Raw genomic sequence first — 15,915 nt, 5'->3', positions numbered from 1 at the left:
AGGAAAATAATTCATGGTGAGAGATACAAATCATTCTATTTATGAAATATCTGTATAACCTAAAATTGTGGACTGTATAGTACATCTGAATACAACTGGATTTTTTTTGGTGGGAGGAAGTATGCAAGACGTAGTAGGTTATCATAAAAATGGGAACCAGTTCATGAGCTGACGATGAAAAAACCACAAATAATGTTCTAATCAGTGCTTGTTTTAAATGGCTACTCTCAGTTTGAACTCTATACAAAACATTACCACCTTACAATTTACATATAAAGAATGAAATGAACAGATAAGCAAAAATGAACAAATATTGGCAGTGTCTCTTATTGCTGACCTGCTTACAAGTTCCAAACTGACAGTCCATCACTTCGTGTTTTGTCATCATCAAACGACACTGATTCTGTTTCTTACGCTTCTATCATCTGCAGTTATTTTACGGTTTTTTGGTGTCTGGGAGAATGTACAGTAAAATAGTTTATTTTATTTTCTTCATCTTGAAAACACGTACACACAGTATAACTATCCCTACACACAATACAACAATCCAGTACACTAAACAGAACGTCTGTGTAAGAGAAATATACGGAACTTCAGTTTTAACGATTTTGTTAATGTAGATGCCAGTTTCTAGCGTCACATCATCACTTCTTCTGTTGAGGTCTTCAAAAGCTCAACTCAAGTGAGTACTGTTTTAAAGTTTAATTTTGGTATATCAGAAATCATAAATTTCTGATTTTACACAGCAGCATATAACTCCTTTCAGTCTCAGTAATTTTTTGGGCAGAAATTTCAAAATTGTGAAAATTTATTACTGTTAGGTTCTTCAGTCTACCGAAACTCATTTTGAATAAATAGATTTATAAACTACCTAAAAAAGAAAACACATGGTAAGAGAATGATACGTGAAAAAGAAATAACTTAATAAAAATAGAACGACACGTTATGTTCTTGAAAGCACTTCATCATATTCTATTAATACACACTCAGAAATATTTATAAATGTTTAAATCCTTAAAATCTTGAAATTTGGAAATTTTCCTAATGAAGTCCTCACTAGTCTCCACTCTAAGATAGAATGTCCCCTTATCAGGTAGTTTTGAATTTATTTCTTCAAAATTAATTTCGGAAGACTGAAAAAGCGAACAGTTATAAATTGAGTCGTAACTGAAGAGAGATGGCTCCAGATATCACAAATTATGAAAATGTTTTGCTTTTTCCTATGATGTTTCCCAAGCTTGTAAGGGGTATGCATACTCCTGCGTCCCTCTTGAAAAGAAAAGCGCTGGTTCTAATAATTCGTAACTGAACAAATTTATTACCACACCTTGTTCCAGAACATCTCATTTTACACGATATTCGTGTATATGATTACGGAATACTTTAACCCTCGACTGGCGTTGCGGGGTCTTTAAAGATACCAGTACCGAGCTCGATAGCTGCAGTCGCTTAAGTGCGGCCAGTATCCAGTAATAGGGAGATAGTGGGTTCGAGCCCCATTGTCGGCAGCCCTGAAGATGGTTTTCCGTGGTTTCCCACTTTCACACCAGGCGAATGCCGGGGCTGTACCTAAATTGTGGCCACGGCCGCTTCCTTCCACTTCCTAGGCATTTCCTATCCCATCGTCACCATAAGACATATCTGTGTCGGTGCGACGTAAAGCAAATAGCAAAAACAAAAAAACAAAAAAACCTGGCGCTCCCTCCGTATTCCGTTCTGGCTATCGCCGTTCACTGTAGCTGTTACTTCGTGCAAGGACAACTGCTATCTAAATTTTTAGCTTTTAGTAAATATTGGTTTTCTCGGGAACTTGATTTAAATATTGTGTGGTGCAGTTTACGACCCCACAACGGTGTTTGTGTTACGAAGTTTGTCGTGACTTAAAATTTTGTAAGTGTTCATATTTCATTCGAAGTGCGTGTTTGGTACTTTGTCTTCGTGTAAGCCTTGCCATGGCTTTCACATCTCGCCCTGGCATGTCAGTGTGTGATCCTAGGATCGCAGTGTTTTAGAAGAAGATGCCGAAGGAAGTGACAGCAGTGATCTCTCAGATGAAAATGATCCAGATTACAATTCCGAGGACGACAAGGATTCGGAACAAGAAGAAGGTGAGGAAGACGAAGAGTGAAGTTTTACGGAAAACCTAGACGTCCATAACCTGCCGTCATCTTTCTCTGGTAGGAACAGATAGAAGTGGTCAGCTACCGAACCCAACAGGCAAGTGAGACGTCAAAATCAGAATATTATTGTCAAACTTCCAACCCTTAAGTGGTTGTGAAAATGACGCAAATGACTGTGAAATTCAAAACTTTCCAAGAGTTTTGTATACTATAATATTTAAATTTACATCTGAATTTGCTTTGGAGCAATGCACATTTAAAATTTGTTTTCATTTAAGTTTAAATCATGGGAGTGCGATTTTCATTTAAAATCAGTGACGGTAAAACAATTGTGCGTTATCTCACAATATATAATCAGTAAAGATATTCATTTCTCATTGTTGGTAATGCAAAAAGTATAAGGAAATATAATTGACATGTACATGCAAATAAATTAAGAATATCTGAAAGAAAGATCGTTAGACGAATACATGGCCCAATTCAATACCATAATGGTTGGAGGATGAGGACAAATGCTGAAATACAGAACATATTAGACCAGGAGGATATAGTTAGATTTATTAAGGCACAGAGATTGCGATGGCTTGGCCATGTGGAAAGAATGGAGGAAGATCGAACGCCAAGAAAAGTAGTTAAATCCCGAATAGATAAAAGACGGCGACAAGGAAGGCCCCGTAATAGATGGAGCGATGAAGCTGAAGCCGACCTGAGGGCAATGAACATCCGCCCATGGAGACCAGCCGCTCAGGATCGAAGTAGATGGCGGACTATCGTAGAAGAGGTCAAGGCTCACACAGGGCTGTAGCGCCGCATAAGTAAGTAAGTAAGTAAGTAAGTTATTGACATGTATTTATTTTTGAAACTTAAATAGAGGGTGTTTGAGGTCATCCATCCTATGGTATCATTTTCGACCCCACAGCGCTATTTACGTACCTAAGTTTTCACAACACCTGTCGAGGGTTAATTCAAGCATTTAAAACCTTACAACTTAAAAATTAGTTGGCTACTTAGAAATTTAAAGAATTAACGAACTCTCCTCTAAATAGTACACAAGGTTTTGTGAGAGAAGGAAAATGATCTTTAAAATTTGTCACTGTAAATATTTATGTATCCTCAACAGTGAAACTGGAAATATATGAACACTTTTAGAGGATGAATTATACATGCACTATTCCTCCCTATAGCATTGTATTAATTTTAAAACGGAGACATGCATTTAATAATAAATCTAAAATGGTATTCTGTAATGCAATACTAAGTGAGGGAAAGAGACTGAACACCAACTCTTATCAACTGAACAACAGCCTTGAAGCTTGTATTCTGATGTCCCTCATTATACTAGTAGCTATTTACGACAATTTCTGACAACATATATATGGCACTCCTAATGAAAGGGGAATAGTTCAGTCAGTCTTTGAAGGATTTTATTAGCCAGTAATGAAGTCTACAGTACAGGCGTATAAGGAAGTAAAACCTAAACTTCCCTAACAGAGCAATTATTACTTCAGCAGCCTGGGAGATTTGATTTGATTTGATTTGATTTGATTTGATTTGATTTGTTTATTTATCATCAACAGAGTTATTGATTCTCCAATTACAGATGATATAATACATTCAAATAATAACAATATTAACAGAACTTACTACTACCACTAATTATAAATAAGCAATATATAATATATACATATTTACAAAACACATTACGAAGGATAAAAGACATGTTTTGAAATGACCGAAGGAAGGAAGTATAACTTTCAGTTACTAAATGGGCAGAACAAGATACAAGGAACATTCTGTCTATGAAGTGTCCATAAGATGTCTGTGAATTTCACTAGCTGACGAGTGAAATATATCCACTATCCCGCTAATTTCGTTCAGGGATCTTAGGGCCTGCATAAACCAAGAGTTCCTGTGTGATTCCGTTCTGCACCTGGGTAAGTGAAAGGTGACAGCCTGTCGGGTATTGCGGGAAGGAACATGAATTGGTAGCAACTGGAGTAAATTGGGACAGTCAAGGAAATTACCAATACATTTGTGTATGAGACGTGCCTGCGCCTAGTCCTAAGCCACTCAATACACATATTTGTACAAAACAAATCATACTCTGTCGATGACAGCTTGATACCCAAACACTTTTTACTAATCCATTTTGAGAATCTGATCTGTACTCGCTCTAAGGCATTAACTAAGTATTGCTGTGAGGGGATCCACACTTCAGAGCAGTACTCTAGACTAGATCGTATAAGCGAAAAATACAGGGTTTTCAATGGGACAACAGATTTAAAACTCTTGCAATTTCTTTTGAGGAAGCCTAACGTTTTAAATGCCTGGTTAAGATCTAATTAGGAATTAACAAATATCCATTTCCCGGTATAGTAACTGATATAAAGGTAAGATGGTTGGAGTTGATTGGCCATGAAGTGACAATGGACAGGCACAAAATAACTCAGGATTGAATTAAGTGCAAGAATTGATAGAAAGAGGAAATTTGAAAGGCCAAGGCTAGATGGCTATACCACTGTCAGCGAGAAAACCAGTCATGCTGTAAACATGAACACGTGTTCATGTTAACGTTCATTGGTTGACGCTACCACACAACGCCTGCACGGAGACATCAAAAAAGTTCGTTAGCCAGATCATAGCATTATGCGATCCTACGTGCACAATGTCGAAAATAGAATTTCTCAAGTAGTTCATCTTTTATCAGATCCTAATTATGAAAAGTGATTTTCAATTTTCTTTCATATTGTCTTTTCAAAATTATATTCCCCTTCTAGAATTTAATTTAATTAACATGTCTGTCTGTCTGTTAGGTCATCAGCCCAGAGGCTGGTTGGATTCTCAAATAGCACCACCAAAGGCTATGCAGTATATGAAAACCGCAAAAACCAATGGCAGTACCAAAATGAGGCGTACTAGGCAAGACGAGGAGTGAGGTAGTTTGCCATTGCTTTCCTCACTGGGCCAGGTAGTGCTACTGCAGCACGACTGACCCTATGAGCAACACCTTTCATAACACTCAGACGCACTGTTTGTACTCTGAATGCCATTACTCAGCACCACCCATACCCCAGCAGCTTCCATATTGTTACAGCCATTGATGAGACCGGGACTTCAGTGGAAGCTACACTTTGCTCTAGCCTGTGCCAAGATATGGATGCAAAAGTACTGCATCCATCAAGAAATGACAGCAGGCAGCTTTATTAACATATTAAATATCAAAAGTTGAATTTTTCCTTATATGTGTATTTGCATTTTGGGCATAAACTCAAATCCATCATCCTTCCGTAATGTATTTCTTTTCTGAGGTGTTAAATATCCAGGTGCGATATGTTATTCGGTTGTTATTTATTCCCCACGGGCAGCGAATATAATTTGCTTCGTAATGCAGATGATAATAATAATAATCGTATGGCCTCAGCTACCGTGTGCAGACATTTCAAGTTGACGCCATCTGGCTGTCTGCTCGTCAATTTCGACGTTCCGTTTTACTCTAGGCCCATTAGATGGCAGACCGAGTAAACCGAAACTCTCTTGCGCGTCTATGGCTGAGATTTAATAAATTGTGTCGTGTAAACACCAGAGATCTTTTTCATGCCGACATCGTACGACATGGAGTGTCAAATGGACTTTCTTCCGCCCTTCAAAAATCCGACTGCCTCTGCCAGGTTTGAACCCGATATCTTGGGATCCGGAGGCCGACACTCTACCACTGATCCACAGAGGCATATGCATGTTGGCATCAGTGGTATTCGGCAACAGTCTGATGTAATCACGGCAATCAGGCAAGGTAATGACAGTTCCAAGACAACCCCACGTGGCTCTTACCATGTGCTTGGAAGTAGCCTGGCCATTCTCCAATCAACGTGAATACCACGGATGGATATATGATGTTCTTTGTCTACACTAGTTTCGGTTCTCTCGCTGACAGCAGAATAGATGATGTCCAGCCGAATAAAGAAAAGGATGGAGAATACCGATGTAAGATCGAAATAATTATCATTCGGGAGGCTCAGATCAAACTATGAGGAACGTAATGCCAAAGAGGAATAATAATAAAACGATGCCTTGTGTAATTAATGTTACAAGTTAACGTATTGTGTATTTACATCTTGTTGCGAAGTTTGAAAGGTAGTTGAATATGTTATTGTAATGAACTGTAGATACGCCAAGAGTGCCATGTCAGGTGGCATTGTAAACTCAGGTTGAAGAGCGTAGACTATGAGAGGTTTATTGGGAAGAGGATCGCCTGGGTTGTACTTGATTGGATCATTCAAATTCTCCTTATGAGTGTCTTCTAAATTAGGGGGATTCAATACAAAGAATGGCGTGCCCGCTTGCGAAACAGACGACGGTTGCCGTGAAGTCGTAACCGTATATTCATCCAGTAAGTTAAATACAATGGGAGGAAGAGATGTTGGAGTATCTGGCTGTTTAATAAAATATAGTAAAACTGCATTTGGGTCATGTACATTCAGTTTATTACTCCAGGTAAGTGTGTATATTATCAGTGGTTTTCCAGAATCTGTATCATCGTCAGGGTTCCAAGGATACAGCGCATACATTGACATGCCAAGCTTTGATGTACCCTCTGCTGTAGACACTGGAAGCAGAGGTACAAGCACGAAATACATGAAGGAAATAGTTTGCAGTGTTGTGCTGTACATACGGAGCAGATTAGGAACGTGATATTCCATATTTGGAACAAATAGTTGTAAGGAAAAGTCAAATTTTGTTTTAAAATTACTACTGGAAGTGCCATCGAGCGGTATTTTTGGAATGTACCCATGCCCTTTGATGTAAATTCCTTTTGGCGGAATAAAAAGATTATTTATACGTGAATAATAATTAATATTGTATATTGAAATTCCATTACCAGTAGTATCCTGCTGAGACAGCGACGGAAATTTTTGTTGTGGTGGTGTGACTATTTGTCCCTGCGGTGGAAATTTTGGAGGAAATATTTGGTTTTGTGTGATCTGTATGCCATTAACGGGAGGCAACTTAGGGTATCCCAAGTTAACTTGCTGTTGAATACCTAAATATCCTTTTAAACCAGCATTTATTTGAAATCCACCCTGTATAAAACCTGGAAGAAACTGAGAAACTTTAATTTGTTTCTTCTTCCTCCTAAACAGACGGAAGAATGCTCTAATATCACCAAAAATATGCGGCCAAAAGAACTCCTTCACTCCATCCCACGTTTTGTCCCCGACAACTTGGCCGAAATGAGTTAATTTGTTAACATTCTTCTCGGAAAATCCGACAAATCTCGTTACTTTTTTCGTAGTTTTACCAAACAAATTCCCTAAGAAGTTGTCTGCAGGATGACGAATATCGTGATGTGTGGAAAGTTCTTTGATCCCTCGGTATGTTTGATGAAGCACAGTACGAGCCGCATGCAGGCCTAGAATACCCCCAGCAACAGCTGCTATACTCTCACCACAACGAACTTCCACTCCACCGAAGTCCTCTGCAGTTATGGCAATAGCGCTGCTGTTTCCGTTTTCACCCGTATATTTTTCATCTGGCATGGGGGTCGAAACTATATTCATCACATTAGTGACATTATCATCATTATCTCGTTCGTAATTGGTACTACTATCTAGAGTACTACTTGTATCATCGCTGCTCTCAAGTGTGGGATCTTCAGGGGTTGAATTTGCTGATCTCCTGGACCGCGCAGTGTATTTTACGCTATCATCACCTAACGTCTCGTCCTCACCAATTATTTCATTGTATGCGTCTAATGACGTGTAGTCATTCCTCAGTGGCCCAGAACCACCGGTTAGGGAAAATGTATTTAGTGCTGCATTTACTTGTAAGTTTGTGTCTACCTTGTTATCATCATTGGTTTCGAAATTATATTGGCTGACTCCGCCGTGACTTTTGTCAGAAATGACTGTTGAATGTTTTTCTTCATGATTCGTTTCAGGTATCGAGGATTGCGAATTTTCTTTGAGAAACACATTTAATAGAGGGGGTAAAGATTGTAACTGATCTGTTTGAGGAGGGCTAATATTATTCCTGTTGAATGTGTAAGATTTGTACTGCGATATGATTTCCTGTATTTTATTTAGCACGAATATTTTTGTGAAGTCAATACATGTTTCCACCAAAGTATCATTTTTGATTGTCTCCTTAAACTTATCCATTTCTTGTAGGCAAATGAAAAAAGTGGACGTCCATAACTTCTTGTATGTAATATCCATGATAAACTCTCTCATATGTCCTGAAAACAATTTATTTCGAAGGAATTGGACTTCCTCTCTGTCCTTAGCTTTGTTTTTCTTATAAGCTAAAACTTCTGGTTGATTCGTTTCACATTCTGGAAGAAACTCGAAGAGAAAAACACAAAATTGCTTGTGATGTAACTGACAACAGTGTTTTAAAAAGTTCCCATCCTGAAAATATCTGTTCTTCATCCACAAATGATTATCTTGGGCATTAGGAGTATTGGCAGACGAATTCTCTTTATTTAGGGAAATCTTTGCAAAACCAGGGATGAAAATAATCTTATTAATAGAGTAAGTTTTATACATTTTCAAGTTACGAACGTCTTTCTCTGAAACAGTCAGATTCTTGCGTCGAAATACGTACGATTCAATATGTTGTTTTCTTGAAATTTTATCTTCATTTGCTCGTCGAACGAAAGTATTTATCCTAGAAAAGTTTACTTCACTTAAAGGTTTCTTGTCGGAGTGAGTCAAACCTTCTTGCTGTTCTGATAAAGTCACTTCGTTCTTAAGTTTCTTAACCACTTCCAAAATGTCGTCCATATCAAGGTAAGTCTTCGTGTGACGTTCGATTGTTTTCCATTCATCCGAAAACAGCAGTCTTCTTAAGTCATCCAAGTAATGTAAATCCCTCCTTTCTCCGGGGCTACCTGTATCAATAATGAAGTCCAGTATAAGTGGTTTTATAACAAAGAATATTAGCTATAGTGTTCAAGACATTGTTAATTTCTGGAACAAAACTCTCAGCAAAGTCAAAAAAATGTGTTTTCCATATTCCAAGTACCAATTAATTTCTTTTCAACACGAAGAAACTTAATGATTGACGGGATAAATTTTGGACGACTATAGGGAGATCATTTATTAACATAATGAAGCTGCTTGCTTCTATGCAGTACAGTATGCCGAAAGATACGGCATAACAATTTAATCATGATGAATGACAACATTGCCGAACTGAAAAAATGAGGATTTATTAAATTAGTAATACAAGTATAAGTTTGCTACACACTTCAAATATTTGCCTCATAATTTCAATCTCTGTCTGTCTGTCTGTCTGTCTGTCTGTCTGTCTGTCTGTCTGTCTGCCTGTCTGTCTGTCTGTCTGTCTGTCTGTCTGTCTGTCTGTCTGTCTGTCTGTCTGTCTGTCTGTCTGTCTGTCTGTCTGTCTGTCTGTCTGTCTGTCTGTCTGTCTGTCTGTCTGTCTGTCTGTCTGTCTGTCTGTCTGTCTGTCTGTCTGTCTGTCTGTCTGTCTGTCTGTCTGTCTGTTACGACGTCAGAGGGAAATCACTCAACAGAATTTATTGAAATTAATTTAAGCCGGATTAATATCGGTTGTTTGGAAAACTGAAATTAATAGAAGTTGGGCAAAATGTATGTCATGTTTGAAATATTTCACCCTGCAAGGAATAATATCGGAGATATCAGTGATTCTAACACTTTTCGCAACTTCCAAATATCTCTGAAAATATCAGATGTATCCAAAAAGTGTACCTAGCAAAAAAATATTTTATAACCAAGGTTCGGATATTGAGAAAAACTCGTATCTCTTTCCTGGGCTCATTTTACCACAAATCTGGAAAATAAGTGTGAATGAGAGGTCCTTAATGTTGCATATAAATGCATAGTTTGGCTATTTTTATTGTTTTAGGCATATTTTGCTTATTTCAGTGATATAAGGTCATTAGGTTATAATTTCAGCATTTTTGTTTAAATTGAGGCATCACTAACAAGGTACAAGTTACCTGCGTCGAGTTTCGAACACAGGATTTCCCAGTAGTGTAGTCCTCTTTTCCCGGAATAGGCAGCTAGCAGGTTTAGAAGACCTGATTCCAAGAAGAAGCTGCTGTACGGACGTATTTTAGCACATCTTTCTGGACAGTTTAGATTGCGACACGATATGCCTGAGCTCACGGAACGTGACGATAGTATGTTTCAGCCCTTGAATAGGATGTCACTCCACTACCAGTGTTGCCAACTTATATTTTCAAGATCCGCTAAATAACTTACTACTAAAATCCGCTAAAATTCCGCCAAGAAATCCGATCTCAAATAAGGAGCAATAACACGAGCAATAATAATAATAATAATAATAATAATAATAATAATAATAATAATAATAATAATAATAATGAAATGGCGCATGGCTTTTAGTGCCGGGAGTGTCCGAGGACATATTCGGCTCGCCAGGTGCAGGTCTTTCGATCTGACTCCCGTAGGCGACCTGCGCGTCGTGATGAGGATGAAATGATGATGAAGACGACACATACACCCAGCCCCCGTGCCAGCGAAATTAACCAATGATGGTTAAAATTCCCGACCCTGCCGGGAATCGAACCCGGGACCCCTGCGACCAAATGCCAGCATGCTAACCATTTAGCCATGGAGCCGGACATCATAATAATAATAATGATAATAATAATAATAATAATAATAATAATAATAATAATAATAATAATAATAATAATAATATATTATTATATTATTATTATTATATTATTATTATTTATTATTATTATATTATTATTATATATTATTATTATATTATTATATTATATTATAATATTATAATAATATATTATTATATTATATTATTATTATTATTATTATTATTATTATTATTATTATTATTATTATTATTATTATAAAAGTAAATGTCTGCACACACCTAATCTGTGAATTTCACTGGGATCAACTCCTTGCCTACGAGCCGACGAACTAAAACTGGTAGGCGTTTTAGTGCCGGGTGCAAATTAGGTGAATCCCCTACCTCAAGACCATACACAAAACAGTCCAGTTCATTAAATGGTCTTCCTTCATAACATAAATATAAATGCTACTATCTCACAGTTTCATTATCTGTCGTCATTCGTTAACTAAGGGATAAGTGCCCTTTCCCCACGCATTACAAATTTATGGTACCATGATCTCTGATCTCATAACATCAGATCCAAATAACATGTTTTCCTCGTGTGACTGCTAGCTCCTGACAAGAAATGCGGATTAGCTCGGAGACAGACTGGAGTAGAAATTTAAAAAAACGTAAAATGGATAAAACACTAAATTCCGCTATAATAAATCTAGAATTCCGCACCAAAAAAAAATCCGCTGTCCGCTAAATGATATATTTTTCCGCCGACAGTCTTCTAATTCCGCCAAATTTAGCGGAATATCCGCTAAGTTGGCAACACTGTCCACTAGATATGTTTAGCTCAGAAGCAATTGGTAAACAAGGAAATTCCGTGTTATCTCTCATCCAGTTCTTCCTTGAAGGATCCCTTCCCCTTTTACTATAAATACCAACGAATTTCAACAGATTGGTCACACTTGCAGTACTGCAGTGAACCCAATCATGCCGAAAGTGAAGTGCAGTGAAGGTGTAAACTTAAGAAATTCAGTGAAAGAGTTCGGTGAAGAGATCTTCAGTACTGACGGAACAATAATTTTTTAAAGCGTGTGAAGTTATCGTAGTGGCGATAATGCGTTTAAGCCCCCTCATCTTCAACATAACCTTAGAAGATATCCTGCAGGTCATTGACAATAGTTCAGTTGTACTTAATCAATATGCAGACGATATTGTTATGGGTTCGAGTAGCAGGGAAGAGCTACAAAGATCAATGGACAAACTTGAAGAGTACGCAGTCAATAACAGTCTTGTGATAAATAAGAATAAAACAGTTCAGATGGTTTTCCGGAAAGGGGGGAGAATCGCATCTAGTGACAGAATATAATGTGGAGGGGTAGACCTAGACATAGAGAACTCGTTCTCATATCTGAGTGTCACTTTACAACCTACGGTCATCTCATTTAGAATTCAGGTAAGAGAAAGATCTTTAGCAGCCATCAGAAGCATATATAACATTACAAACCCGAGTAGACTACCGCTAGACACAGCCATGGCCTTATTTTACGCCAAGGTCCTCCCAGTTCTCACATATGGTATGGAACTTATTTGGGAAAGACTAACGGTGTCCGACCTTCGGTCTATTGAAAATGTAAAGGCCAGATTTCTGAAACGAACACTGGGCATCTCCAAAATGTCACCATCACGACTTGCGTATGAATTATCCAAAGAAACCTTTTTACTGGAAGATTTGAAAATGAGAATGCAGCTTCCACATACGCAGCAAGAAGAAGTTCTCCAAGAGAGAAAGAGAAAACAAGCAGAAATCAGCCTGGACTTTTACTCACCTGATGCTATGATTGACCGCAGCTGGACCGGTCCAAATAATGACATGAGAAGGGCTTTGAATAGGCTGGCGGTACATGGGTTTCACCATTGTCTATGCCGGCGATCAGGCTTTCATGAACCGTCTCTACATTGTGTGTGTGTATATTGTGTGACAAACATTGCGATCGCTATCATTTCAGCAAGTGCAATAAGAGAACAAAATCTTTACTAGAATATGCGAAATATTAATATATTTTAATGCACATTTGTGCGCTATTAAATCAATAATGATAGTGCGATTTAGTGTGCGACAGCAATGCGCTACGGCTAAGTATAAAAGCTGCGCAAACTGAAAGTCTTCTGAACAGAGCAGGCAGGGTCTTTTGTTTGATACAGTGAAATCTTCGTCTACCAAACCTCCCATTTTCTCAAAATACCTATGCGAAAAATTGGTATCTACCAATATTCCGCTTAATAAAGGGAATAAAGAACATTTCCGAAAATTCTTAACTAAATACACAACGTAATGGATCCCAGATGAGGCAACATTGCGAAAACGTTAGTTGACCTCCTGTTATGAAGACGCACTTCAAAAAATTAGAATGATTATAAGCAACAAAAGCGTCTGGGTATCTGTGATGACATTACGGATGTTTGTGGGAGGTATATTGCTATGTTGTAATTGGCACGCTTCTCGTGGATCGTCCGGGCGATGTACATTAACTTCATTCAGAGGTTCTAGATGCAGCTAACCATTTCACAATTTCAGTACTTTTTGACAATCCATAAAGCTTTTGCGGGATGGTGAAGTTAAACGACAACGAATCACGTTGCTAGTAACCGATGCTACACCATACATGGTGTAAAAGCAGCAAGGGGACGTAAATTATGCTACCCAAAAAGGGTCCATTTAACGTGTCTTGTTCACTGATTGCACAAAGTTGCTGAAGAAATAGAGCAGAATTTTCCTGATGTTGACCGGTTAATAATAATAATAATAATAATAATAATAATAATAATAATAATAATAATAATAATAATAATAATTGACGTTTAGCAAGGGCAGTTAGTTTTTACTTCATTGTATCTAGACATTCGGTAGTGAGAGAGCTTTCTGAATCTTTAGTAGAGTGGTTTTTGGTATTCCTCAATATTTTCCTTACGTGATTGTAAAGCCGAGGAATTCAATGACCATTGGTGTATTGAGTAAGTCGATTGATGTTCTGTCGTAGGTTTTCAATAATAATAATAATAATAATAATAATAATAATAATAATAATAATAATAATAATAATAATAATAATAATGTTATTGGTTTTACGTCCCACTGACTACATTGACGGCTTTCGGAGATGCCAAGGTGTCAGAATGTTGACGCATAGGGCAATTGACGTGTAGGTGTTCTTCAACGTTCCAGTAAATATGTCAACGCGAGGCTGACGTATTTGAACATCTTCAAATATTCCCGCGCTGAGCCAGGATTGAACTCACGAGCTTGAGCTCAGAAGGTCAGCGCTCTAACACTTGAACCACGCAGCCCGTCCTTACTTTGCGATTATTACATAGGTCAGTTAAAAATGAACTGTTAATATTTTACTTCCATGATTTTTTACTACGAACATTTACGCCCCTTTCACACGATCCAACCCATCGTTGAGGACTTCGCCATAACCCCGGTAATGTACTACCAGCCTGGCCTGGTGGAACAAGGTTTCTTAAAAGTAAGTTACTCGTCTAACCCTCCTCGTCGCTCCATCATGTTTATTATTGGTTTTATATTTTAATATATGATGTTCAAATATTCTAAAGGCGACTTACTTAAACTTGTTTATTATCAACAGGAAAGTTCATAAAACGACTCACAGACGATACTTGAAAGACGCTGAGAAGAACCGAAATAGGACAATTGAACACACATAATTGTCGAAGCCAATAATAATAATAATAATAATAATAATAATAATAATAATAATAATAATAATAATAATAATAATAATAATAATAATAATAATAATAATAATAACAATAATAATAATAATAATAATAATAATAATAATAATAATTTTAACATCAGCACAGAAGTTAGGACAGCTCCCGAGGAAACGAAAACACAGATGGTGGAATACAACCTGTGATAAAGCAATTAAAGACAGAATCAAAGCCTGGAAGAAATGGAACGGACAACAGACGACTGAACGATGTGAGGCATTCGTTAAGATTCAGAAATTGCCAGCTAAGATAATTCGCACGGGAAAGCGCGGATACGACAGGAACAAACTCATAGACATAGAACAAGATTTCATCAAAAATAACTGTAGGAATTTCTACAAGACGTTCCGTGAGAGTCTATTCAGTTATCAGTCTCCAATTATATGTATCCGTGGATCAGATGGCACACTAGAGACAAACACCAAAGAAAACTGCGTATATCCTAGCAAGTTATTTCCAATACCTACTCAATTGTGACTGATCAAAGGAGAAATTGCACTTTGAAAAGCCCACGCCAAACTCAGATTCTCATCCACCGAAACTGGATGAAACAGCAGAGATCATTCGATCTCTTAAAAATAACAAAGCACCGGGAGAAGATGGCATTGCCTCAGAGATGTTGGAACTTGGAGGAGAAGAGCTTACTAGACGAATCCATGCAGTCCTAACAGAAATATGATAAACAGAAGCAATCCTGCTGGACTGGAAGTGCGTGTTGATTCACCCTTTGCATAAAAAGGGTGACAAAACACATCCGTATAACTACAGAGGTCTATCCCTATTAACCGTTGCTTATAAACCGACTAGAGAACCAAACAGCTCATTTGAGTGAGGAATATCAAGCGGGTTTTAGGAAAGGACGTTCGTGTGCTCAACAGATATGGAATATGAAACTGATTCCGAAGATCTGCAGAAGCAACACCACGACAGTCATCTTCGTGGACCTAAAGAAAAAGATACGAGCGAGGGGAAAGTCATTGGAGCTTCGATTGCCACGCGAGGACCTGCGGATCATTGCTACCGGGAACAGGGACACCGTCAGCCAGACCCAGCGGATCCCCCCATGGAAGGTGGTGGCCACCGATCGAACTATCTGGCTACGAAATGTGTACTGCAACAGCGCCAACGAGAAGACAGTGTGAATGAGGTAGTCTAAGTGTAATTAAATAGAGAGGACTAAGAGGGACGAAGAAATAGATATAAGGACACCTTGATATAATTTAAGACCTAGAGTAAGGAATGTACAGGGTAGATACTGAAGGTTTTATGGGGGGGAAATATTGTCGTAGGTACGACCGTTGCCTACGTTATAATACAAGGCCTGGAAATAAAGCCTGTAAAACGCTTTCGAAGAGGTTACACTGCAGTTCAATGCCGGGCCGCTAGGGTCGCTTTCTTGCAC

Source organism: Anabrus simplex, chromosome 8, assembly GCF_040414725.1.
Source record: "Anabrus simplex isolate iqAnaSimp1 chromosome 8, ASM4041472v1, whole genome shotgun sequence".
Lineage (NCBI taxonomy): Eukaryota > Metazoa > Arthropoda > Insecta > Orthoptera > Tettigoniidae > Anabrus > Anabrus simplex.
The sequence above is the reverse complement of the archived record's forward strand: the minus strand, read 5'-3'. Positions refer to the sequence as shown.